General features: G+C 43.3%; 1 protein-coding gene and 1 pseudogene across 1 annotated transcript in view; one reads left to right on the forward strand and one right to left on the reverse strand.

Moving 5' to 3' along the window:
- LOC126199541 (telomere zinc finger-associated protein-like) overlaps positions 1–25935 on the forward strand; it is a 373452-nt gene that overhangs the window by 78690 nt on the left and 268827 nt on the right. Inside the window, exon 3 of the mRNA XM_049936462.1 lies at positions 10789–10884. The gene's annotated coding sequence lies outside the window, so the exon portion shown is untranslated. The remainder of the gene's footprint in view (positions 1–10788; positions 10885–25935) is intronic.
- Positions 7923–8040, reverse strand: LOC126199748 (5S ribosomal RNA; annotated as a pseudogene).

The following is a 25935-nucleotide window of genomic DNA, read 5'->3' on the forward strand; positions in this document are numbered from 1 at the left end:
TGGACAAGACAGTAGAAACAAAATTCAGCAGGTGTCACGAACTGTGGCGGACGAATCTCTAAATATCTTGACTTGTACTAGGGATATTTCAGTACACTGGAAAACCTCGGCGAAGAGAATTGATTGTGTACTACTGACTGCAGATTGATTACATTTATTCTCAAGTGGAGCCTGACATCGTAATCATTCAGCAGAATTGGAACTGTAAATCTTCTCACAAAGTTCCTCCAACGTGGAAAGCTGTATACGTCTAATGGTTGTACCTGCCCCGCTGAGCCTCTCTAATTCTCGGTCCAAACTCTATATTACTTTCTTTTAAAACTATGAAAAGGGGGTAAGCAGTTTGCCAGCAGCAGAGACTGTTGGCTGAATCGTGTAACTGTGAGTAACTGATGACAATGACTGCGCCATGGATTCAGCTTTCTTTGCACCCTTTTGAAACAAAGTACATCCAGAGTGCAACTCCAACTTGAATCCACTCTGGCCGGAGTTGTAGACATTTTGAGCCTCAAAAAGGCTGAGGCGTTCCTTAAATTGCACTACAAATCCTAAAATGATGTCGTCGAGTTCATTTTTATCGTTTATAGCTGTAAATTTCTGAGATACAATTCCGTGCGCCTTTTTAAAAGTCAGTGGCCATTTGGGGGTTCCCTTCAAATTATGTGACTTTTCTTTCCCTGCTCGTACGTAAGGCCCACTTTCGAAGGTCAGTAGTACGGATAATCAGTCGATAATCTGTGACCTCTAGCTCTTTTTGTAAAGTCCAGCAACGTATTAGCTTCATCTTATCACGTTTCAGGCTATCATGAACAACATGCTTTTCCCAGCGATACAGCTGTTTGACTGACGTAACTTTGCGATTATTATGCTGCACGGATGAAACCACGCTTTTCCCCTTCTTTCCGTTTTTTTCTAAAATTCAACTACAGACTTCTTACATTCGAAATTTAATTCATTTTTCGAAGAAAGGACATTGCGTGGAATGAAGCACTCATCATGTGCTTCGCAATCATCATCAATCATTGCTGTACCATAGAGCTACGATCCATCAAACCGTAGTCCATTACCTTGTTGCATTATAGTTGAATGTCCATACACGCAGCCACTATTCAGTGCTCCAATGGTGTGTTTTAGTTCCACTTTCTGCTAATTGATAAGACCCTCAGACAATTCTGTACTGCTGAAATGATCATTTTGCATTTGGCAAATACACTACCGGCCATTAAAATTGCTACACCAAGAAGAAATGCACATGGTAAACGGGTATTCATTGGACAAATATATTATACTAGAGCTAACATGTGATTACATTTTCACGCAATTTAGGTGCATAGATCCTGAGAAATCAGTACCTAGAATAACCCCCTCTGGCCGTAATAACGCCCTTGACACGCCAGGGCATTGAGTCAAACAGAGCTTCGATAGCGTGTACAGGTACAGATGCCCATGCAGCTTCAACACGATACCACAGTTCATCAAGAGTAGTGACTGGCCAATTGTGACGAGCCAGTTGCTCGGCCACCATTGACCAGAAGTTTTCAGTTGGTGAGAGATCTGGAGAATGTGCTGGCCAGGGCAGCAGTCGAACATTTTCTGCATCCAGAAAGGCCCGTACAGGACCTGCAACATGCGGTCGTGCATTATCCTGCTGAAATGTGGGGTTTCGCAGTGATAGAATGCAGGATAGAGCCACGGGTCGTAACACATCCGAAATGTAACGTACACTGTTCAAAGTGCCTTCAATGCGAACAAGAGGTGACCGGGACGTTTAACCAATGGCACCCAATACCATCACGCCGGGTGATATGCCAGTGTGGCGATGACGAATACACGCTTCCAATGTGCGTTCACCGTGATGTCGTCAAACACGGATGCGACCATCATGATGCTGTAAACAGAACCTGGATTCATCCGAAAAAATGACGTTTTGCCATTCCTGCACCCAGGTTCGTCGTTGAGTACACCATCGCAGGCGCTCCTGTCTGTGATGAAGCGTCAAGGGTAACCGCAGCCATGGTCTCCGAGCTGATAGTCCGTGCTGCTGCAAACGTCGTCGAACTGTTCGTGCAGATGGTTGTTGTCTTGCAAACGCCCTATCTGTTGACTCAGGGATCGAGACGTGGCTGCACGATCCGTTACAACCATGCGGATAAGATGCCTGTCATCTCGACTGCTAGTGATACGAGGCCGTTGCCGTTGGGATCCAGCACAGCGTTCCGTATTACTCTCCTGAACCCACCGATTCCATATTCTGCTAACAGTCATTTGATGTCGACCAACGCGAGCAGCAATTTAGCGATACGATAAACTGCAATGGCGACAGGCTACAATCCGACCTTTATCAATGAAACGTGATGGTACGCATTTCTCTTCCTTACACGAGGCATCACAACAACGTTTCACCAGGCAACGCCAGCCAACTGCTGTTTGTGTATGAGAAATCGGTTGGAAACTTTCCTCATGTCAGCACGTTGTAGACGTCGCCATCGGTGCCAGTCTTGTGTGAATGCTCTGAAAAGCTAATCATTTGCATATCACAGCATCTTCTTCCTGTCGGTTAAATTTCGCGTCTGTAACATGTCATCTTCGTGGTGTAGCAATTTTAATGGCCAGTAGTGTATTAACTGGCTTAACGGTTGGGATATTCCCTATTTGTAAACAGATGTGCTGTATACACTGTGCAAAGTCTCACCTCAGTTCGGCATCAAGTTTGTTCCACACCACAGGATCAGTGAATACTGACACGTCCGAATAAGAATCCGAAGAATCGTCCGTGGTGATAGCCAAGTCGAGAAACGCGCTTGAGACGTACTAATCCAAAGAATGTTTCGAGGAAAACAGGTCCTGAAGAGTGTAGCGAGGTCCAGAAGTCGTGCAGGGATGTACAGTTCAGTAGTAACAGCAAGCGGCAGACGAGACAGGAGGCACCAATGAGAAGCACGCAGCTCTCTGCATACTCGCGACATGGTCTATGGTGTCACCAACTGGCGGCACAGTTTTGTACTCTATTAGCTCGATGGAATGCACGCCTCAGGCTGCAGCATGTCTGGGCAGCGGCTAAACGGAAGTGGTGCCCGTCGGGGCCGGACCCAGGAGCTGGTAACAGGGTATCTTACAGCATATTGCCCCCAGGGTGAACGTCACTTACACGATTCAGCCATCAGTCTCTGTAGCTGGCAAATTGCTTGCCCTCCTATTCCGTAGTTTTAAAAGAAACTAATGGAGAGTCTGGACCGAGAATTCGAGAATCTCTTTATGAAGTCTCAAATGCTCTTGTGACAGCATTGAAATGTGGTAAGCTAAAGTCTGAACAAGTCAAACGAAGTTCGGTAAATTCGGGAGAAAATGCGGAAGAAAATTCGTCATTTTGTGTGCGTGCTGTAAAAAACGTTATGTTGTAAGCATTTCTTTAACGATCATGATTATTGTAACGATTTTGTATTATAATAATGGGTAGTTTTATCTTCAATTAACAAAATCCACGTATGTGAAATGGTAAACTAACGAACGAAACAAAATTAATTTACAACGTAACAACCATAATAAGTAATACAAATAGTTTGAATAATAATCAACATTTAGATACTTCAATTACATATGTTGCACATACTCCGACAGCATACTGTGTAGCAACTTTATTACACATGGGTGCAAGTGTCTTGAAAGCTTTTTTACGTTCTAAGAAAAGTTTCCATTTTGCAAAATTCATTAATGGTGGTGGGGTAGTTTGCAAATTTTCAATTTTTTTCAAAAGTTGATTATACAGGAATAAAAACAGAGGAAGAATCGCCACAAGTACAAGAGCTGAATATGAATGTAGTTCAAAACACAAATTCTTAGGGCTCACTTGAGGTAAGTATTTACTGTGGAAAGTTCACATTGCTACTGTACCAAGCAAACTACATAAATTCAGCTATAGGTGTTCTCAGAAACATTAAACCACTAGTAGCAGATGATGCTGTGTGAATGCTGTATTTCGCATATTTTAATGCCATCATGACCTATGGAATAGAAAAGTTGGGTCATCCAAGTGATGCAAAAAAAAATTTCAAACTACTAAAAATAACTATCAGAAAACTGTTAATGCAAGAAGAACAGATAGCCGTAGTCCACTATTCGAAAACCTTAAAATTTTAACTTTTTACAGTTTGTATACACAGGGAGATTAATCTGCCCCTAACAATGAGTTTTATGCTACTTGCAGTGCCTTCGAAACCCACACATGAGATATTCGCATTAAATGCATACTATTAGTGGCACAGAATAAAATGAACAGAAACCTTTTGTAGGAAATTTAATTTAGTTAAATTTTGTATCCGGATACGTTTTCACTGGCGGCCATGGCTTTCGAGCTATACAAGAGAAACGTGTTTGAAGGTCACTTTTGTATGTTTTTCAATAACAGTTCCAAAACTATGGCCTCTAGCGCAAACGTATTCCAATAAAAAACTTAACTAAATTGAATTTCATGCAAAAAGGTTATATTCATTTTTTCTGTGGGAGTAATGGTCTGCATGTAGCAAGTGAGAGGACTTAAATATCTTGCGCGTGGTATTTGAAGACGTTGTGTTTTGCATAAAACACTTAAGAGGCAGCTGGAGTCTCCAGGTATGAGAGTTATTTTGGTCTTGATCAAGTTGGGTAACAGCTGTCTAAGCTCAGCTCATGTCGCAGGCTTAGGGAGTGAAACAGTCCCGTACACCATTAGAGGCGACGAGAAAGCGGAACTGAACAACAACTTATTGTTATTCTTTAACGGGGTAATCGGGTCCATATCTTCTAGCAGTTGAGATACTCCTCTCACTATTATAAGCCAGGTCAGTGGCACCTTGCGACTGTATATTGACTTTATGGTTGCGAATACTGCACAACCAGTAACCTACTCATAACCCATTTCTGCACATTATGAATATTTGCCATTATAAATGGAGGTGAATGCTTACCAAAAACAGACATGAATATATATCTCCAGCTCCCTTTAGTAAAGAAATCTAGAACATAGAATGGTGAGTGACAAGTCTTCTTTTTTTAGGTTGCATCAGTATCAATATTTGTCAATCAGTGTGCCCAGCACACCCTCCGTACTATAATGGGTAAGGGGTCTGTTGGCGTGTGCAGAAGAGCAATTAATTTAATCCGGAATCAGTGTCTGCCCACTACTTCCACACAAGCCAGGTCACGACAGTATGACATTACCCAAACTAATTTAATGACTTATTGCTCTGTGCTCTGCCAGTATTATGAACATCTTCAAAGAAACTGCCTAATCAATAAATACTGAAAGACTTTTAAAATTTACTGTCTGAAGTTGATTACAAAGACGCCAGGAAAATACAACTAAAGAGTAATCGTTATGAATGTAAACTTACTGGGAAATAAAGTTATCGCCCAAAGACGTATAGAGAGATGAACGTGTAGTCTTCTATTGTTTTACATTATGATATTTTTAAATTGTAATGTAACTTATGAATGAAGAGACTGAGGTGATGAAGCGTTGCCTCCCTCCGATATTTTAGAGGCATTACCCAACGAATTATAGCCGGCACCTATAGTTTAAATTGGGTTCCGAATCAGGTGGCACCTCGGCAGTTTTCGGATTTGCAAACATTGCCACTGTTGAAAGAAATGAAAAGTGACACACAAAAATCCTAGATCTGACAGGGGATCAAACCTGAGACCTTTGAACCTGTGATCAGGCTTTTCTCCCGTCTGTTTCTTCGACGTTTTATAGTCAGTGGTTCTATGTAGACGTCGCATTACATCTTTCATATTCCATCCATAAGAACTTCAGTTTTTAAGGATCCGTATCTCAATCGGTAGAAATTGAACCCTTATCGGATCAATATGTTTTCTGTCTGTCTGTCTGTTTGTCCGATTGTTAAGACCTCTTTTTTCGCGATATGAAGTTTAAATTTATATCAAGTACTAAGATTTCCGAGCCCTTGGCAGTATGAAACATTTAAGGTTATAAGTCAATGCAGTCAAAAGATACGGCCGTTTACGTCATATATTTTCATACTCGAAAATTCACACATCAAAACCTGTTGGGTACTTCCCGTTGGCATAGAATCATGAAAGCTGACAAGAAGCAAGGTATCACAGAACAAGTAAAGGAAAAATCTGAAAATAATTACTATGCAATTTCATCACAAAAAAAGTTTGGCATTATTTGTTGTCCGCCAGTCTCTCCGTCTGTTAAGACCCCTTTTCGTCCAGGGACAGGTGAAGGTGTCAAATTGATATTTATGTCAAATACAAAGATTTACGGTCCCTTGCCGGTGTAAATAATTTTAGCTTCTGAGTAAACGCAATCAGAACATACAGCCATATTTGTCCCACATTTTGACACCGGTAAAGTCACTCATCAAAACTTGTAAATGAACTATGTATAAACATGTCTGGACAGGTGGCCTAGCGATGAATATCGGGCAGCCCAAGGACTTTTCAGTCTTGGTTTTAACCTAGCCTTCACCTCTCAACGATGTAAGGAGTCGCCAGAAGCAACAAGTGGTTTGGATTTCACTGTAAACCATAGGCCCTCTTTCCTCTGTCGGATAACTGGGGTAGATTAGGGACACATAGGTCCAATAGAAAGACATGCTCCAGACCACTGTACCAGACGAATTATTATTATTATCTATATCCATAATTAAGTTTGTACAAAACCCTCGGATCCGGGTCCTACTAACAGTTGTTCGTTTTGTTATTATTATTATTATTATTACAGAGGGTGGTCGGTCCCTGACCGAACTCGCTGAGCTAGCACCACTCAGTCATGCACCTCCTTGCATTGTCACAAAACTTTGAGATCTAAACTGGCTGTGTAGTCCCCTGTGTGAGAGCAATAGAAACATGCACCAGAACTCCCTGTGAAACTGCTCTCGAAACTGAAGCATTTATCAGCATATAATGCAAAACCATCTTGGTTTAGTGGTAGAGTTAAAGCCGAAATTATATCACGATGAGCCACGACAGCTGACATGTGTTCTGATGCAAGACAGATATTAATGCTGTTTCTTGTGGTAGTGATCATAGTGGGAGAATGCCTGCTATGTCAATTAAATATGTGGAAAGTGGCCCTATTTATATGATGCAATTAATTCATTTCCCTCCAGAATAATGATCGAGGAATTTGTTATCTAAGAATCACAATTAACTCATGTAATTACACCAAAACGCATGGTAAGTGGTTTCGCAAGCCTGTACAAGGGATCTGGAATGCGATTCAAGTGAACAAGTGTCAAGATAAACTATATTCATTAAATTCCTGTAAGATTAGTGTTTGAAGACAGAATGCGTTACAGAAGGGTATGTATTTGCATGTATGGCTGTGGCTGAACGCTTACTAAACTTCTTCAAACGAATCTTGAAATTTTCTGAATTTCGATGAAGGTGGCTCAACATTCCCTATAATTCCCCTCGCTGTTGCGGCTAGATCTCACCATGTTAATCTACAGTAGAGGCTGAAGTGGCTGCAAAATCAGTCATTTGTTTCGTGTCAACAACTCGCATCTGCGTCGAAGTTCAGATCATTCGGAAAAAATGCCTAAATCCCTGCTCATCAAGTCTGCTCGAATAGGCACCTATCTGGGGATACACTAGTCCCATGATGGCTCCTGGCTGCAGAGACATTCATGTGGCTGATGAGTGATGAGTGATTTTGAGCCATCTGCTCTCTACACGGAAAACTCGTGTCCCCGCGGTTTTCTGTTATCACGTAACTTTGATTAGCACTCCGTCTTCAGGTCCATCGGGACCATCCGACCGCAGCGTCATCCTCGTCTGAGGATGCGGATATGAGGGGCGTGTGGTCAACTCACCACTCTCCCGGTCGTTAGGATGGTTTTCTGCGACCGGAGCCGCTACTATTCGGTCGAGTAGCTCCTCAATTGGCATCACGAGCCTGAGTGCACCCCGAAAAATGGCAACAGCGCATGGCGGCCCGGATGGTCACCCATCCAAGTGCCGGCCAGGCCCGACAGCGCTTAACTTCGGTGATCTGACGGGAACAGGTGTATCCACTGCGGTAAGGCCGTTGCCCCCTAACTTTGCTGAACTGAATGATAAATATTTTGAGTACCGACCAGTGAAAGTTGTTTTAAAAGATGCTGGCTTCCTGCCCTTATTTTCATTTCAGGTAGTTCAAATGGCTCTGAGCACTATGGGACTCAACTGCTGAGGTCATTAGTCCCCTAGAACTTAGAACTAGTTAAACCTAACTAACCTAAGGACATCACAAACATCCATGCCCGAGGCAGGATTCGAACCTGCGACCGTAGCGGTCTTGCGGTTCCAGACTGCAGCGCCTTTCAGGTAGTTAACCAGCAGTATACTACATAACACTATGCTCTAAAAATACTGTGTTACTCTCTTTTTGTCTCTGTCTACGACCAGTGAGGATCTACAGACATGTTTCTCTCTCCCATCTCAGAAATATTTATGTTACCCAGCTGTAGCAGTTTTCACGTTGCATTATTATTATTATTAATTTTTTTTTCATGGCGTGAGTTCGGTGGTGTTGTCATACGATTTCAAAGACATCATAGACCGCGCTGTTCCCCATTCCGCTCTCGGATGTTAACTATACCGATTGTGTATTTTGAAGAAGTCCTGCTCTCGCCATTTCTGTCTACAAAAGCATTCTTCAGGTTTTTGCCAGAACCAGTCAGCTTTTCCAGGTGTTTGAGTCCCCCTCCTGCTGGCTATTATGGCCCACTGCACGTCGACTTGCTCTCAGCACATTGCAAGATGCTTTTATACAGGCTTGTTATTTAGGTAAACATGCTGTTTATTAAGAAAATGTGGAGGGGTAAACACTGATACTGATACAAACTTCATTTATCAATGGGGTTTAATTGTTCGATTTGACTTCTCTTTTTATTTCAGGTTTTATATCAGTTAGGGGACAGGTTGGGAAAAACGGTCACATAAGACTTTATGAGCATATCCTGTGCAAACGATCTGACAGGAGTAGCATCGCAAAAACTTTGGGAGGGGAGCTGAATGTGGCAGATTCCTTACCATTAAGTTTTCTTATTACAGAACATCCTTCCCAACATCCTCACAAAGTGGTGTTCCATCGCCCATCCAAACTACACAATGTCCTAGTCCAACCGTATACCATTCCCACTCCCAACCCCTTGCCATAGGGATATGATCCCTGTAGCATACCAAGATACAAGATCTGCCCAGTCCACCCAGCCAGCATTTCCTACTCCAGTCCTGTCACAGGCGTATCCTACCCCAACAGAGGCTGGGCCACCAATGAAAGCAGATATGTCATATGCCAACTCCTCTGAAAACACTGCACAGCCTTTTATGTTGGTATGATTACAAACCAGCTGTCTACCAGAACTAATGGCCACCACCAAACAGTTGTCAAAAATGAAGTTGTTCCTGTGGCCCAACATGCATCTGAGCACAACTTGCTCAATTTCAATGGCTGATTCACAATCCAAGCCACCTGGATCCTTCCCTCCAACACCAACTTCTCTTAACTAATCATATGGTAGTTACCCTTTCTATCTACCCTCCACTCCTGTAATCGTCCTGAACGCAGTGTCAGATAACCCACTGTCCCTTGACCTCCATCCAACAGTTTCCCCTTCATCATGGCAACCCCTCCCAATTCACATCCCCATGTCAGCTTCAGCATGTACCACTTCCCACAGATTGCTGCAGTCATGGCAGCCCATATACCTGTCACCCCTCGTCCCACATTCCTGGTGGGCCAAATGACTGCCTCCCTTCACACTGCTAGCTACCCACCCCTAGTTCTTCTCCCTGCCTCCCTTTACCCATCTGACACTGCCTCTGCCCCCCACCACAAGCAATCTACCTGCTGCAAAACAGTGTTGCCATGTGTGTGTTTGGTGTGTGTGTAACTCTGAAAGCTAGTAAATTATGTTTCTTTTGTGTGTATGTGTCTATCAACAACTCAATGCCTCTGCTTTTCAGCCTCCTCTAACCCTTTGTCATCTTTCAGAGGGCTCCAGTATTATGAGACCAGTCTTCCATAAGTATGTAATACACCATTTCTTGTGTAATGGATTTACACAAGCGGTAAAATCTGATTGTTCAGTTACATCTCCTGTCAACAACACTATTCGTCTGTGGAAACTGCCTGGTCAATAGTAAATTGCTACAAAGCCCCAGTACATATGACTGTATCCCAACTGACAATACATAAGCTAAGATTATTATTGGTTAATGGAACTCCTGACTAGGCCCAGAGGACTACACGATGCTGACCAGCCATTGTGTCATCCTCTGTCATATGGCGTCACTGCGACAGAGCCGTGTGCTGTCAGTACTCTGCTCTCACTTATTAATTTAGTTGCCCCTCAGCTGGCCTCATGAGACTGAGCGCACCCCGCTTAAATCTTCCCACCACGAGAAAATTACCATCAGTAGCAGAAATTGGACCAAAGGTGTTCGTACGGCGGTCAGAAAGAATGACCACGCAGCTATGAAAGCGAAAAATCGTGTCTAATGTATGCTACACCATCATCTGAGTCTTCGTTATCGTTGGATTACTTAAGTGGTTTAGAACACCTCATGATTGCTTTCTAACAGATAGGGGGAAAAAAAGAAATAAAAGCACCAGCGCCGAATTTACAATCTTTAGGCGTCCAAAAAATCCAATTATCCCAGGATACAAATTATTTTTCCCAACTACAAATTAGGATCCCTGCAACCAACTTTAAGTCACTTGTCATTGAACAGTGCCAGTCACAACTCCTATGACAATGAGAATCAAAACCACTATGCACATTTTCTTATTCACAGGTAGCTTGGAAGCCTCGGCGATGACAATCGAGATGTGGAACAGCGCCAGACACTGACTCAACCAACGACCTAGCAAGATCCAAGACGTCGCTACAGGTATTTAAGCACAGTAGCCTTGATGCTCTGATGTTTATGGATCACCAGATTACTGTACTGCAGTGTATTCTGTATGACGCATTACAATGTTGTAACGTTAATGTATCAACTCCAACTTTCATCCGTATGTTGTAGTTATGAATGTGTAATCAATAGTGCTTAATCTTGGGAAACCCACTATACGTATAATCAATGTAGTTATCAATAATCGGTAATCAACGTATTTATTACTAACAAGCAGTACATTTAAATGAAAATATGAGCGAAGCCTTGTATGTATCTCTGTAGTTGTCTGTGAATGTGATAACGAATAACAAAGGCTCCTCAGCAACTCCCAGTAGTGGATGATACTGAAAGTGGACGGCGGCATTGACAGTCACATACTATATAAAGATGTCTGTACTTTTTCAATAAGCATACACTGTGTCCCTGTCTAGCCTCCTTGACATGTGAAAAGAAACTCTCAGGGACTCTTCGCCTGTTTTCGAATTTCGTCAAAGAGCAAGTGCAAATATAGCGAAGCCACATTGTCTAGTATGTCAATGATTGTTGGTCGATGTCCCTGACTGATGTCCCTGACTGCTTTCAGTGGATGATATTGGTAGTTGTGGTGTTGGTGTTGCTGGTGGTTGTGGTGGTGATAGTGGTGGTGGTGACAATGATGAACAATGACATGTAACATTTTCCTCACCTTTTTTTTTCCATGTTCAGTGCTGTACTTCTGTGGGCAATCTCCATTACTTCCAAAATTTTAACTTTAAGCTGTGTTGGAGGCGGTTCATAATCAAATATCTTTTTCTCCCTTTCAACCCCAGACAGGTAAAAACAAAAATTTCTTCTAAAGGAGCAGGATTTTGACTTCTACCTATATGTAACCTTTCATCATTATCAGAAAGCAATATTTGAATTTAGAAAGACGTAAACGCTCAATTTAGGAACAAGAATAATCATTACGTTACAAACAAGGGAGGTCTTGCATTTAAAATATTTTTAACTTAAGGAAGTAAGAATTAATCTTAATATTAAGGGTGGAGTATGCTAATCCAAGATGAGAGGTGTGTAGATAAAAAATTTTAATTTATCTTTCATATTGTGAAGAAAATCATCTATCAAACAAGCCAGTGAAGAGTAAGTGAGCTAACGTTCTCGATTTTTTTTTTTTTTACTTCGTGCAAATTCCAATAAAGAAGTCTTACTTTTAACTAAATAAGAAGGAATCCGATTTTAAAAACATGCAATTATTAAAAAACATTTGCGAGAAGCAACATTTTAACCTAAGAAGAAGTAACCACCTTAGCCCACACGAGAAAGAAGAAACATCTTACATTTAAAAATTTTCAACATTAAGAATATAAACAAAACAACCAACAAAAAATTAAAAAATACCAATATAAAACAAAAAAGTTATTAAAAGCCAGGTTATGGATCTATAAAATAAATAAATAAATAAAATATAATATAATATTAATTATTAATTATGTATTATAGTGATTTGTTGTAATTAATATTTGCTTATCTGGAACGTGGACGTTTAATTATTTGGTATCAGACGCTTGACAATAGCTTTTTCGTAAATGCAATGTTATTCGTAGTTGACCGTGAAATGTGATTCAAATAATCGGACTTCGTATTTAAATCGTTTCCAAAGACTGGTGCGGTAGGTGCGGACTCAAAATCTAAATCTCAATATTAGAATAATTTGCCAGCCATGTCAATACGTCGTACAGAGGTGACTGTCTACCAAACATAAAAAAGTTTACACAGTTAGTTAAATCAGATATATTCAACGAATAAGCCTACAGTTAAATAATTCTACTTACTTTCATAAATATAAATTCTTTACAGAATCGAGTGCCTAGTAAGATTGCAACTCGCAGTGTTCTTATATAACTTCAAATATGGCGGTGTGCCAGTTCATAAAATATACGTGCTTCCCGCACCAGTTGTTCTGCAAGACCTCCACCTTCTTAATGAAACATAAGAGTGTCCAAATTGTATTTTTTTTTTATCGGCGACATAGCGCTGCAGTTCTGTGCCATAGGCTTTATTTATTTGTCAGAGATTAATTATTTAATTAAGATTTCGCGTTTACGAGGAAACTCACGCACGGCATGCAAATGTGCCTTTATAGATCCTAGAGTTTTTATCTACATCTACATGATACACTGAAATCCACCTAATGGTGTGTGGCGGAAGGTACTTTCGGTACCACTAACTGATCCCACCAAACCTGTTCCGCTCGCGAATAGTGGGTGTGAAGAATGACTATCGGTAAGCCTCTGTATTGGCTCTAATTTCTCGTGGTCAGTACGCGAGATGTATGTGATGGGAAGTAATATGCTGTCTGACTCCACCTGAAAAGTGCTGTCCCGAAGTTTCAATAGTAAATTTCTCCGTGATGCACCACGTCTCTCTTGTAACGTCTGCCAGTGGCGTTTGTTTAGCATCTCTGAACGCTCTCTCGCCAGCTAAACGATCCCGAGACTAAACAAGCCGATCTTAGTTGGATCTTCTCTATCTCCTCTATCAGTCCTATCTCACACACCGAGTAGCACCGTAGATCAGAGTCCGTGTTAAACTATGCACCTCCCCCCCCCCCCCACAACAACTGGCCAGTTAAGTCTGTTCGAAGGTCAGAGGAAGACACGGGCCTATCACATCTAGCAGGACCACACCAACAGTGGGTCAGTGCAGAAATTGGCAGAAAATGTCCTGATGTTAGCATCAGTGTTTTAAGATCTGAACTGTCATGTTACAGCTGACATAATTACACATGTCATAAACAAGACACATGTCAAGGTTGTGGAGGGGAGGCTCAACATCGGCGGTACTGAGGGAATTATGACTGCTATATTTCGCTATTCAGTCGACACATGTGATGGCCATGGAGAAGGGAGGGGAAGAGCCCCTGACCCCTGCCCCAGGTATGCCTCCTCGCCAGCCCAAATGTATGTAAGTTCAGCTCTCCACCCTATGAGCAACGCTTTTTATAATAATTCGACTGCATGTGTGGTATCATATAGCATGAAGTGCCACCAGGAGCAGTAGCAATGGTCAGCTGGGAAGAAGAAGACTATCAGTAAGTATTTTCTAAGTTCACCTCTTATCATTATCATCATCATCATTATTATTGTTTGTGTATATCGTTTTACTTAAATCTACGAGCTCAGTCTACCACATATCATCCAGAGTTCATATAAATAAATGTCAGTGTGTGAAAGTTTTGTGTGTTGGATTGAAGAGTTCCTGAACAACCAGCTATATAATTACCCAATGATGCATTTTTCTGGAAGCACTGATACAAGTGATTTGATTTTGTTCACTTGACCTGTATTCCCTGTGACACCTGATTCTGTAAGTAGATGTAATCGGAGTATGATTCCATTTAGGTCACCATAATAGAAGAAGAAGATTGTTCAGTCTTCTAAGCTCAACTGCAACCGCTTTGCCTGCTCTTGCGTAACTGCTAACGCTGGTTTGATTGATTGGTTAATTTAAATGTTAATGAAGTCAGTAATAGCACATACGTCCCCCCCTTCACCTTGTTCTTCTTCCTTTCTGCCTCCATCCATATTGTGAACCACCTCTTCAGACTTGTTATGGATTAAATATTTTCTGAGAGAGATTGATTTGATTGCAACTGTCCTGAATTTAACAGTTTTAATTTCCATCACATAGCGTTCTGTTCTTCAATAGCTTTGTGCTTTGTCAATGACATGCTGCTATACAGTACACCATTTTAAGATAGCATACAACTTATGTACTACTGGTGATAATGGGTGTCAAGTGCCTTAGCCTCGGCCTTGATGTATCCTTGCATATCCATTAGTTTCGTGCTGGCAACTTCAATTTTCTCATTGATGCATTGTTCACAGTGCTGTATTCTACAATTCAGCACTTCACTGTTTCTGACCACCACATCGATAAGGCTTTCCAGGTCCATTAATTTAGCTTTTATTGCCTTTATTTCTCTGTCAACGTACAGATGTGCGTGCTTTGCACCTTCCAAACGAGTGTGCAACATATGTGCAAATTCATCCATAGTTTCAGTATATTGATAGAATTACATTTTCGTACACTGCCTTTTATGCAGAATCTCATGGAAGTTTTGTCTATATCCACCCCCATTCAATTATTTCCTACTGTAACCTATAACCAAAAACCCATAACGTGAGCTATTCCTGCAATTCTCATACATGGTAACGAATTCATTGAATTATATGTTTGTTCCTATATGTGCATGGAAAATATGCTTTAAATTCAGACACTTCTGTTTGATAGCAATAATAACGTTTGCATCATCTGACCAACTGCTTCAGGATCCTTGAGTAAGTCTGGCTCAGATCAAATATACTGACTTGCATATGACGACCAGAGCAGAAATACTCCAACTCTCAGCCTAATTTCCACTGCAACATCATCAAATATGAATACATCGTTTGGCTTTGGTTCTTCAGGTGGTGGCATTTCATTGCCTTTGCTGAACGCCTGGAACAATACTCCCTTGACGCCACGCAAAATCTCCTGGGAAAGCTGATTTCTGGTTGGATCAGTGTTTTTTGAAAAATATATACATGCTCGAAGTGGACTCCCTCAGAATATGTTAACAGAGTTACAAGAGTAGTCTTCCCAGAACCTGATGGTTCGACAATTAAAGCACACATGTTATCAGGAAGTAATGTTTCATTCCTTTGTTTTGTTCTTCTGGTTTCCAGCATCATCACTCCAGGTTCAGTCACTTTCTAAATGACGCTTGGAGTGAGACTGTTTTATGCATCAGTCATGGTCGCAACTATTCAACTGGACTTGGATAGAGGGGGTTTTATAAACTCTTACATATAACTGAGTATACAAACAAACTTAAATAAGATTGTAGTTCTGTGATCCTATTACGCATTTCCAACTCCATCACTGCACAGCATGAATCGTAGAGTTGAGCTATGGTTTTATCCAGTGGGCGGAAAGATTGGTAGGCTATTTACATCAGATTACTCGACAATGTCTTATAGGGTGTACATACAAGTGCCACCTTAGTCGGCATTGTAGCTCATGCTATATTGCATAGCTAGCATACATTAAAGTCTTAAAAGTCTCCTCCTGTAGATGTACATACACACACTCTCTCTCTGTGTGTGGTACCAGTCTTTCGTCAGAAAAATATTAGAATTTAAAAGAAGTAAGGATAAATATCATGGAAGTGTTATATAATGTTGCATTAATAGTCACAGACCAGTGGCCATCAGTGTGGCAACATATGGGTAACAGTAATAGACACACCAGTGGGTTGCACAGTGAAGATAGCTAAGCTCAGCGTTAAAAAGCGCTGCTCAGCAACAACTGTGTATCAAGTGGAGAAGGGTCACAACACGAGGGCAGGTCCCTTGTTGTAGCATCATGTGTAAGCATTGGATTTTATTGAAACGAATAGGCACTGCAGGGTTATAAATAAGTCAGAATTTTAAGGCAGGGATCACTTATTGCCATACGCCAGCAGTACCACCACAATGTCAGGTCACTGCCAGACAACAAGTTGACTCAGCTCTGCCAGCTCCAGTCATGGATTCAAGACCAGCACCTGCTGCCTACACAAAGTCTTTTATGTGACTTGGTGTCCCCGCCCTTCCAACCCGCTGTCTCTGCCTACTGCCGCCGATGCTGATTCCTAGCGGGACTTGGAGCCGCAGTGGCAGCCACTGGAAGACTCTTGTCGGTGGACAGTGGGCTGTACCTTGCACACATCTAGCCTACCACTGCAGCTACGTATAGAACAAAGGAACCGTCTCCCGAGTAGGATGCCATCACAATACAATACAACAAGCTGCAGTCGTCAACAGTCATGACCTACAGAGGCTACCGGCTTCAGCAGTGTGAGGTGGCATCTCAGCAGCTCCAGATAGAAGTGCCATCCATCCATCCATCAGCCCCATCCCAGTCAATGAGTAGAGGCATGCCTGCCTTGCCACACCATGCGTCGAAATCAACAGAAGTTCATTGTAACTGTTACCAATGTTTTCCCTGGAATCCATGGTTGTCAATACCATTCACTCATCCCCCAGTATGCCTAGCATGCTACAATTGTTAAATATTTTAACTTTTCGAGGGATGTCTCCTACAGAGATTGTATGATCATCCAGTATCACTGATGGAGAGTGAATGTTTCCATGGAACAAGGCTGAAATCTCTATTGACAAATCACATAGTTGACACTATTTGTCCATGGGTAACATTGCTTTGATGTCACTAAGATGTGGGTTTTCAAATGCTGCCACTGGTTAAACCTGGTTGAATCGATATTAAATCAGGTTAGTGTTCATCACGAACGTGGTTTTGCAGTCAGTGCAATGTTTACAAATGCAGAGTTGGCAGATGCCCATTTGATGTATGGATTAGCACGGGGAATAGCCGTGGCGCGGTACGTTTGTATCGAGACAGATTTCCAGAACGAAGGTGTCCCGGCAGGAAGACGTTCGAAGCAATTGATCGGCGTCTTAGGGAGCATGGAACATTCCAGCCTATGACTGGGGAAGATCTAGAACGACGAGGACACCTGCAATGGACGAGGCAACCCTAATGTCAGCGTCAGAGAAGTTGCTGCTGTACAAGGTAACGTTGATCACGTCACTGTATGGAGAGTGCTACGGGAGAACCAGTTGTTTCAGTACCATGTACAGCGTGTGCAGGCACATCAGCAGCTGATTGACGTCCACGGGCACACTTCTGCGAATGGTTCATCCAACAATGTGTCAATCCTCATTTCAGTGCAAATGTTCTCTTTACGGATGAGGCTTCATTCCAACGTGATCAGATTGTAAATTTTCACTACCAACATGTGTGGGCTGACGAGAATCCGCACGCAATTGTGCAGTCACCTCATCAACACAGATTTTCTGTGAACGTTTGGGCAGGCATTGTTGGTGATGTCTTGATTGGGCCCCATTTTCTTCCACCTACGCTCAATGGAGCACGTTATCATGATTTCATACGGGATACTCTACCTGTGCTGCTAGAACATGTGCCTTTACAAGTACGACACAACATGTGGTTCATGCACGATGGAGCTCCTGCACATTCAGTCGAAGTGTTCGTACACTTCTCAACAACAGATTCGGTGACCGGTGGATTGGTAGAGGCGGACCAATTCCATGGCCTCCACGCTCTCCTGACCTCAACCCTCTTGACTTTCATTTATGGGGGTATTTGAAAGCTCTTGTCTACGCAATCCCGGTACCAAATGTAGAGACTCTTCGTGCTCGTATTGTGGACGACTGTGATACGAGGTGCATTCAAGTTCTAAGGCCTCCGATTTATTTTTTCTAATTAACTACTCACCCGAAATCGATGAAACTAGCGTTACTTCTCGACGTAATCGCCCTGCAGACGTACACATTTTTCACAACGCTGAAGCCATGATTCCATGGCAGCGGCGAAGGCTTCTTTAGGAGTCTGTTTTGACCACTGGAAAATCGTTGAGGCAATAGCAGCACGGCTGGTGAATGTGCGGCCACGGAGAGTGTCTTTCATTGTTGGAAAAAGCCAAAAGTCACTAGGAGCCAGGTCAGGTGAGTAGGGAGCATGAGGAATCTCTTCAAAGTTGTTATCACGAAGAAACTGTTGCGTAACGTTAGCTCAATGTGCGGGTGCGTTGTCTTGGTGAAACAGCACATGCGCAGCCCTTCCCGAACGTTTTTGTTGCAGTGCAGGAAGGAATTTGTTCTTCAAAACATTTTCGTAGAATGCACCTGTTACCGTAGTGCCCTTTGGAACGCAATGGGTAAGGATTACGCCCTCGCTGTCTCAGAACATGGACACCATCATTTTTTCGGCACTGGCGGTTACCCGAAATTTTTTTGGTGGCGGTGAATGTGTGTGCTTCCATTGAGCTGACTGGCGCTTTGTTTCTGGATTGAAAAATGGCATCCATGTCTCATCCATTGTGGCTTGACAATGATTGCTTGGCAGCATGCCACACGGGCCGCCATGTGGTCATCCGTCAGCGTTCGTGGCACCCACCTGGATGACACTTTTCGCAATTGCAGGTCGTCATGCAGGATTGTGTGCACAGAACCCACAGAAATGCCAACTCTGGAGGCGATCTGTTCAACAGTCATTCGGCGATCCCCCAAAACAATTCTCTCCACTTTCTCAATCATGTCGTCAGACCGGCTTGTGCGAGCCCAAGGTTGTTTCGGTTTGTTGTCACACGATGTTCTGCCTTCATTAAACTGTCACACCCACAAACACACTTTCCACACATCCATAACTCCATCACCACATGTCTCCTTCAACTGTCGATGAATTTCTATTGGTTTCACACCACGCAAATTCAGAAAACGAATGATTGCACGCTGTTCAAGTAAGGAAAACGTCGCCATTCTAAGTATTTAAAACAGTTCTCATTCTCGCCGCTGGCGGTAAAATTCCATCTGCCGTACGGTGCTGCCATCTCTGGGACGTATTGACAACGAACGCGGCCTCATTTTAAAACAATGCGCATGTTTCTATCTCTTTCCAGTCCGGAGAAAAAAAATCGGAGGCCTTAGAACTTGAATGCACCTCGTTCAATACGCCATTCTCCAGGGCTGCATCAGCGCATCAGGGATTCCATGCAACGGAGGGTGGATGCATGTATCCTCGCTAACGGAGGACATTTTGAACATTTCCTATAACAAAGTGAAGTCACGCTGGTACGTTCTGTTGCTGTGTGTTTCCATTCCATGGTTAATGTGATTTGAAGGGAAGTAATAAAATGAGCTCTAACATGGAAAGTAAGCGTTTCCGGACACATGTCCACATAACATATTTTCTTTCTTTGTGTGTGAGGAATGTTTCCTGAAAGTTTGGCCGTACCTTTTTGTAATATATATATATATATATATATATATATATATATATATATATATATATATATGTGTGTGTGTGTGTGTGTGTGTGTGTGTGTGTGTGTGTGTGTGTGTATTAGGGTGAATCGAAATTCGCGCACATGGGCCTCGCAGCGCGACTCCTCACATGCCAGCGATAAAAAACTGTCTCTCACAAAATTTCGTCCAGTGAATACATCTGGCAGAAAAAGTACATTAAAGAGCGGCAATCTGGCAACACTGTAACCACGCGTATGGTAACTACCTCTGTCATTGGGGGCTGGTCGTGTTGCACAGTTGTTGCAGTGGCTGGAATTTTGGGTTAGCATGCAGAAGGTCGAGTGTTCGATACTGAGTTGGGCCACTTTTTTTATATTTTTTTTTATTTGGTAGTTTCATTCTGGCATTTCATACTGTTTCTTAGGTCACATGTATCCTAAATTTACAACATTTTGTAATGCTGAATATAACATATACGTGGTTGGGCAAATAAGAAATAGACAGTTGAAAGAAATGACCTGTCATAGGATAGAATAACTACAAAAACAATATCAATTTCGAAATGCTAAAGATGATAGCACAGTACAAGAACACAACACCTACTTGTCATGTGAGCGCTCAGATGTCGCACATTAGCAACCACTGAAAATAATAAAGTCGATACTAATGACCACATGACCTTCACAACGGAATACGTTGTGCTCAGAACAACAGATGCTCAAAACTACTTCCCTGCACGTCCAAATATTGCGCAACCCGGCGGATCATTCATCTCTGAACCTTTCGCACCAAAGCTGCCTCCATAGTGACATGAACATGCGCTACCAATTCTTCCACACTCGTCCATGGAGTGGAGTACACGTGCTCCCTCAGGTGTTCCCACAGGAAGAAATCCGTGGGATTTAGGTCAGCTGAACACGGTGGGCGTACAACTGGACTTCCACGTCCAAGCCATTTCGCTGGAAATGTTTTGTCCAAATACTGTCGCACATTAATTCCAGAGTGTGGAGGTGCAGCATCATGTTGGAACCGTATCCTCTGCCTAACATGTAGTGGAACATCTTCCAGCGCATCAGGTTCTCAGCGCATCAGGTAGATAGTTTGAGAGGAATGCACGATACCTTCGTGTAGTCAACTGGTCAGGCAAAATGTAGGGGCCCAAACACCTGTCGCCCAATATTCTGGCCCATACGTTGACAACAAAGTGAACTTGGTATACACGGTCGCGAGTGACGTGAAGGTTACCCTCACAGCAATGGTGGACTGGAACCTCACCAGCGCAGGAGTGAGAGAGATATTGGCAAAAGTTAGTCTGTGTGCTTGGATACTCTGTCGCGCCTGGAATGCTGATACAGCATCCGTAAATATCATATTCGAAGGAAAGACCGAAGCAATCCAAATGCGGGCATCGAAATAATTTGATGGTGAAAATTTTTGTCGGACCAAGACTCGAACTCAATTCTCCCGCATCTTGTGCTCCGTCTTCAATGACCTCGTTGTCGACGGGACATTAAACACTAGCCTCCTCCTCATCGAGTCACGGTTCGGCGAAATTTTTCAGCTTTTGCCATCGAATTATTTCGATGCTCGCATCCGACTGGCGTCGGTCTTTCTTTCAACATTTGTCGGTATGGTTCAAAATGGTTCAAATGGCTCTGAGCACTATGGGACATAACTTCTGAGGTCGTCAGTACCCTAGAACTTAGAACTACTTAATCCTAACTAACCTAAGGACATCACACACATCCAGGCCCGAGGCAGGATTCGAACCTGCGACCGTAGCGGTCGCGCGGTTCCATACTGTAGCGCCTAGAACCGGTCGGCCACCCCGGCTTCTGAGTTCCCTCCTTAGTCCACCACACATTTGTAGTTGGTCAGGAAGTTTCGAAACACCGCATACGACGCTGTATGTGAAAATTCATTCCATAAATTATTCACATTTTTAATATTTGAAAATTACGTCTTATAGATAAGATCCTCTAATTTCGAACCCATTCTTTACAGAACGGTTTACCTCTTTGATTCGTTCTTTTAACTCATTCACTGTTCTTGACGGACACTTGTACAGTCTACTTTTAAAGTATCTCCACGAGGAAAATAAATCACAAGCGGAAAAACCTTGCGACACTGTAGCCGAGGTAAGTAAACGAGAGGAGACTGGCACCAAGTAATTCCTACACAGCTGCCACTGATTTTCTTACGTCTTGTAGTATGCAATACCACACAACATTGTTGAAAACAGGAGTCGCAAAGCTACGAAAAGTTATATACTGCAAGAACAATAAAACAGTCCAGCAACAAAGTGTACAGTCCGAGGTTAATATCTTCATGATTCGCTCAGTGTTTCCCAAAAGTGAGCTATGGTGGCCATGTGACGAATCATGGTAGCTGTTTAACATGCTGTAAAAACTGCATTTTAATCTTCCACTTGTGCAAGTGGGATGGAGGATTCGGCAAACGATCTTTCGAGACAAGATAAGCTCACAATTGCATTCTTTGTAACTACTGACCGTGGCTTTCGTAGAACTAGAACGCATGCAGGCCCAGTGTTCTACGGCGCACAAGTCGCTTATTCTTTCGATTTATTTTGTGTAACAATGGAAAATCTTTTATACTGTGATACGAGGGTGCGAAGTCATGAAGTCCAATTGAAAATAACGTAATAATTTCCACTGCACAATGTCCAGACTATATTTTGATATAAACCTTCCACGGCGAAAACACATACTTAAGGATTTTCCACTTCCATTGCACCATGGACACTAAATGGTGAGATAATATGCAGCTTGCTATCCCAATTTTGCAGTGCAATCAGCGATATATAGCTGAAGCGATGCATTTCAAAAGTTGATGTCTCTCTCTCTCTCTCTCTCTCTCTCTCTTTCTCTCTCTCTCTCTCTCTCTGTGTGTGTGTGTGTGTGTGTGTGTTTCAGCCTCCGTCAACTATCTCTGCAAACATTCCTAAATAACCTGTGAAAGCCAGTCGGTAGAGTTCATACCCATGTTGAATTGGAACCTTGAGTGGCCAGCTAATCGACCGCTGGCAGATGAAGTCCTACTGTACAACACACGTGAATTTCATCACGGATACTAGTAATGTGAAGTACACTACTGGCCACTAAAATTGCTAAACCAAGAAGAAATGCAGAAATAATAGCACAAATTATATATTGGAACAGCTGAATCATTTTAACAAGAAAAGCCGGCATAGACAGGAAGGGGGGCGGGGGCCCTCTCACGGATTATCCAAACAAATAGTCATCTCCACGATCCCGACTGCTGACGTAAGAGTAGAACTGGTTAGTCACCGGGTTTCTCCCTGGGCTATCCCATTTGTCCTCCAGATGGAGCTCGGGATACGTGGAGTGTTATCAATCGATCGACAGGACGAATTAGAATCTGATATGTACGTAGCTAACTGTTTTCGGAAAACCGAAAACCACTTATGGTTGGGGAGTTCTTGTAATGTATGACCCACTAAGGACAAAATTTGTTTGCGTAATTTGTGGTGCTCGAATTACCTCATCAAGATGTTGCCACCACAAATCCAACTCTTACGCAGTAGGCTACTAATTCCGTGCTGAACAGCTCCGCGCTAGTGACAGAGAACTCGACAACAATACTTCCTGGCGGCGAGGTACTGATCAGACACCTATGCTATTACGTCCTGCTTCTAGATTCTCATCAATGGACCTGAATTTTCATCTGTCGGATCGAAACCAGTTCTTCCGTTCTAAGGTCGTTTATACATCCACTTTCCTTACAGGTGCTCAGGCGGTACGAACAGGCTTCCCTCAGCTAATTAGGGACAGTTGTCTACATAAATATACGGTTCTCGGAGCTGCCGCCGGTTTATGTTGTGACAGTTCCACTTTATTTCATTGAGACAACTATCTGAGGTCTCGAGGAGGACGCCTCAGTCACGAGAAGTTGCTGGCTGCTGTCTAGACGAAAAATAGTGGCAGACACACTAATGCGAGCCGGACGCTGCCCCGAGAACCGTGTATTCAAGGCACTCGTCGTATTCAAATATAATTATACTCAAGTGATTCTTTTTGTTTTTTCACCGGCCGCGGTGGCCGAGCGATTCTAGGCGCCTCAATCCGGAACCGCTCGACTGCTACGATCGCAGGTTCGAATCCTGCTTCGGGCATGGATGTGTGTGATGTCCGTAGGTTAGTTAGATTTAAGTAGTTCTAATTTCTAGGAGACTGATGACCCCATAGTGCTCAGAGCCATTTGAACCATTTTTTTTGTTCTTTCACTGCTGTGTATCACACAATAGACAAGTGTAAAGTAATATTATACTCCTCAAAACATACCATTAGGAAGTGGGACTTTTGTTCCGTTTGCAGCCACAGTCGTCCGAAACTCGGTTTCTTACCTGCAATGCTTTATTGGCGATTAGACTTTTTCACCAATTTGCACTGCTTAATTCCATGGAATGCCGAATCTATTGAATTAGGATTATGGCCATCTGTGAACTCTAGCGAGTACTTATTGGCGATGTGCAAACGAATCTTAAGCAGCCTATAGACGATCTGATTTGGTCAGGCGTTCGGGCGGATTTAGTCAGGTCAGATAGGTTGTCAGGCAAAGTGCAGCTGTGTAGGGTGACAGATTCCTTGTCGTATCCATATCTGGTGGCTGCGCCACCCGACCACCCGTCTACCTGCTTGGATCAGAGCGCCTGTAGCTCTAAAATCGTTTGTAATAACACTTGTCAGTCGTGCGTATGTGCGTAAGTGACCATTAGGACACTCTCGCTATTGAGCGACAAGTTATTATGAAGTTCTTCGACTTGAAAAGTTTATGGGATACTTCTGACAAGCAGTACTGCAACAAAGATGCCAGAAATCAGGCGTTACAAATCCTTCCAGGGAAACTAATGGGTTCAAATGGCTCTGAGCACTATGGGACTTAACTTCTGAGGTCATTAGTCCACTAGAACTTAGAACTACTTAAACCTAATTAACCTAAGGACATCACACACATCCATGACCGTAGCGGTCGCGCGGTTCCAGACTGTAGCGCCTAGAACCGCGGAGTGGCCAAGCAGTTCTAGGCGCTACAGTCTGGAACCGCGCGACCGCTACGGTCGCAGGTTCGAATCCTGCCTCGGACATGGATGTGTTTGATGTTCTTAGGTTAGTCAGGTTTAAGTACACTCCTGGAAATTGAAATAAGAACACCGTGAATTCATTGTCCCAGGAAGGGGAAACTTTATTGACACATTCCTGGGGTCAGATACATCACATGATCACACTGACAGAACCACAGGCACATAGACACAGGCAACAGAGCATGCACAATGTCGGCACTAGTACAGTGTATATCCACCTTTCGCAGCAATGCAGGCTGCTATTCTCCCATGGAGACGATCGTAGAGATGCTGGATGTAGTCCTGTGGAACGGCTTGCCATGCCATTTCCACCTGGCGCCTCAGTTGGACCAGCGTTCGTGCTGGACGTGCAGACCGCGTGAGACGACGCTTCATCCAGTCCCAAATATGCTCAATGGGGGACAGATCCGGAGATCTTGCTGGCCAGGGTAGTTGACTTACACCTTCTAGAGCACGTTGGGTGGCACGGGATACATGCGGACGTGCATTGTCCTGTTGGAACAGCAAGTTCCCTTGCCGGTCTAGGAATGGTAGAACGATGGGTTCGATGACGGTTTGGATGTACCGTGCACTATTCAGTTTCCCCTCGACGATCACCAGTGGTGTACGGCCAGTGTAGGAGATCGCTCCCCACACCATGATGCAGAGTGTTGGCCCTGTGTGCCTCGGTCGTATGCAGTCCTGATTGTGGCGCTCACCTGCACGGCGCCAAACACGCATACGACCATCATTGGCACCAAGGCAGAAGCGACTCTCATCGCTGAAGACGACACGTCTCCATTCGTCCCTCCATTCACGCCTGTCGCGACACCACTGGAGGCGGGCTGCACGATGTTGGGGCGTGAGCGGAAGACGGCCTAACGGTGTGCGGGACCGTAGCCCAGCTTCATGGAGACGGTTGCGAATGGTCCTCGCCGATACCCCAGGAGCAACAGTGTCCCTAATTTGCTGGGAAGTGGCGGTGCGGTCCCCTACGGCACTGCGTAGGATCCTACGGTCTTGGCGTGCATCCGTGCGTCGCTGCGGTCCGGTCCCAGGTCGACGGGCACGTGCACCTTCCGCCGACCACTG

Source organism: Schistocerca nitens, chromosome 8 (genome assembly GCF_023898315.1).
Source record: "Schistocerca nitens isolate TAMUIC-IGC-003100 chromosome 8, iqSchNite1.1, whole genome shotgun sequence".
Taxonomy (NCBI): domain Eukaryota; kingdom Metazoa; phylum Arthropoda; class Insecta; order Orthoptera; family Acrididae; genus Schistocerca; species Schistocerca nitens.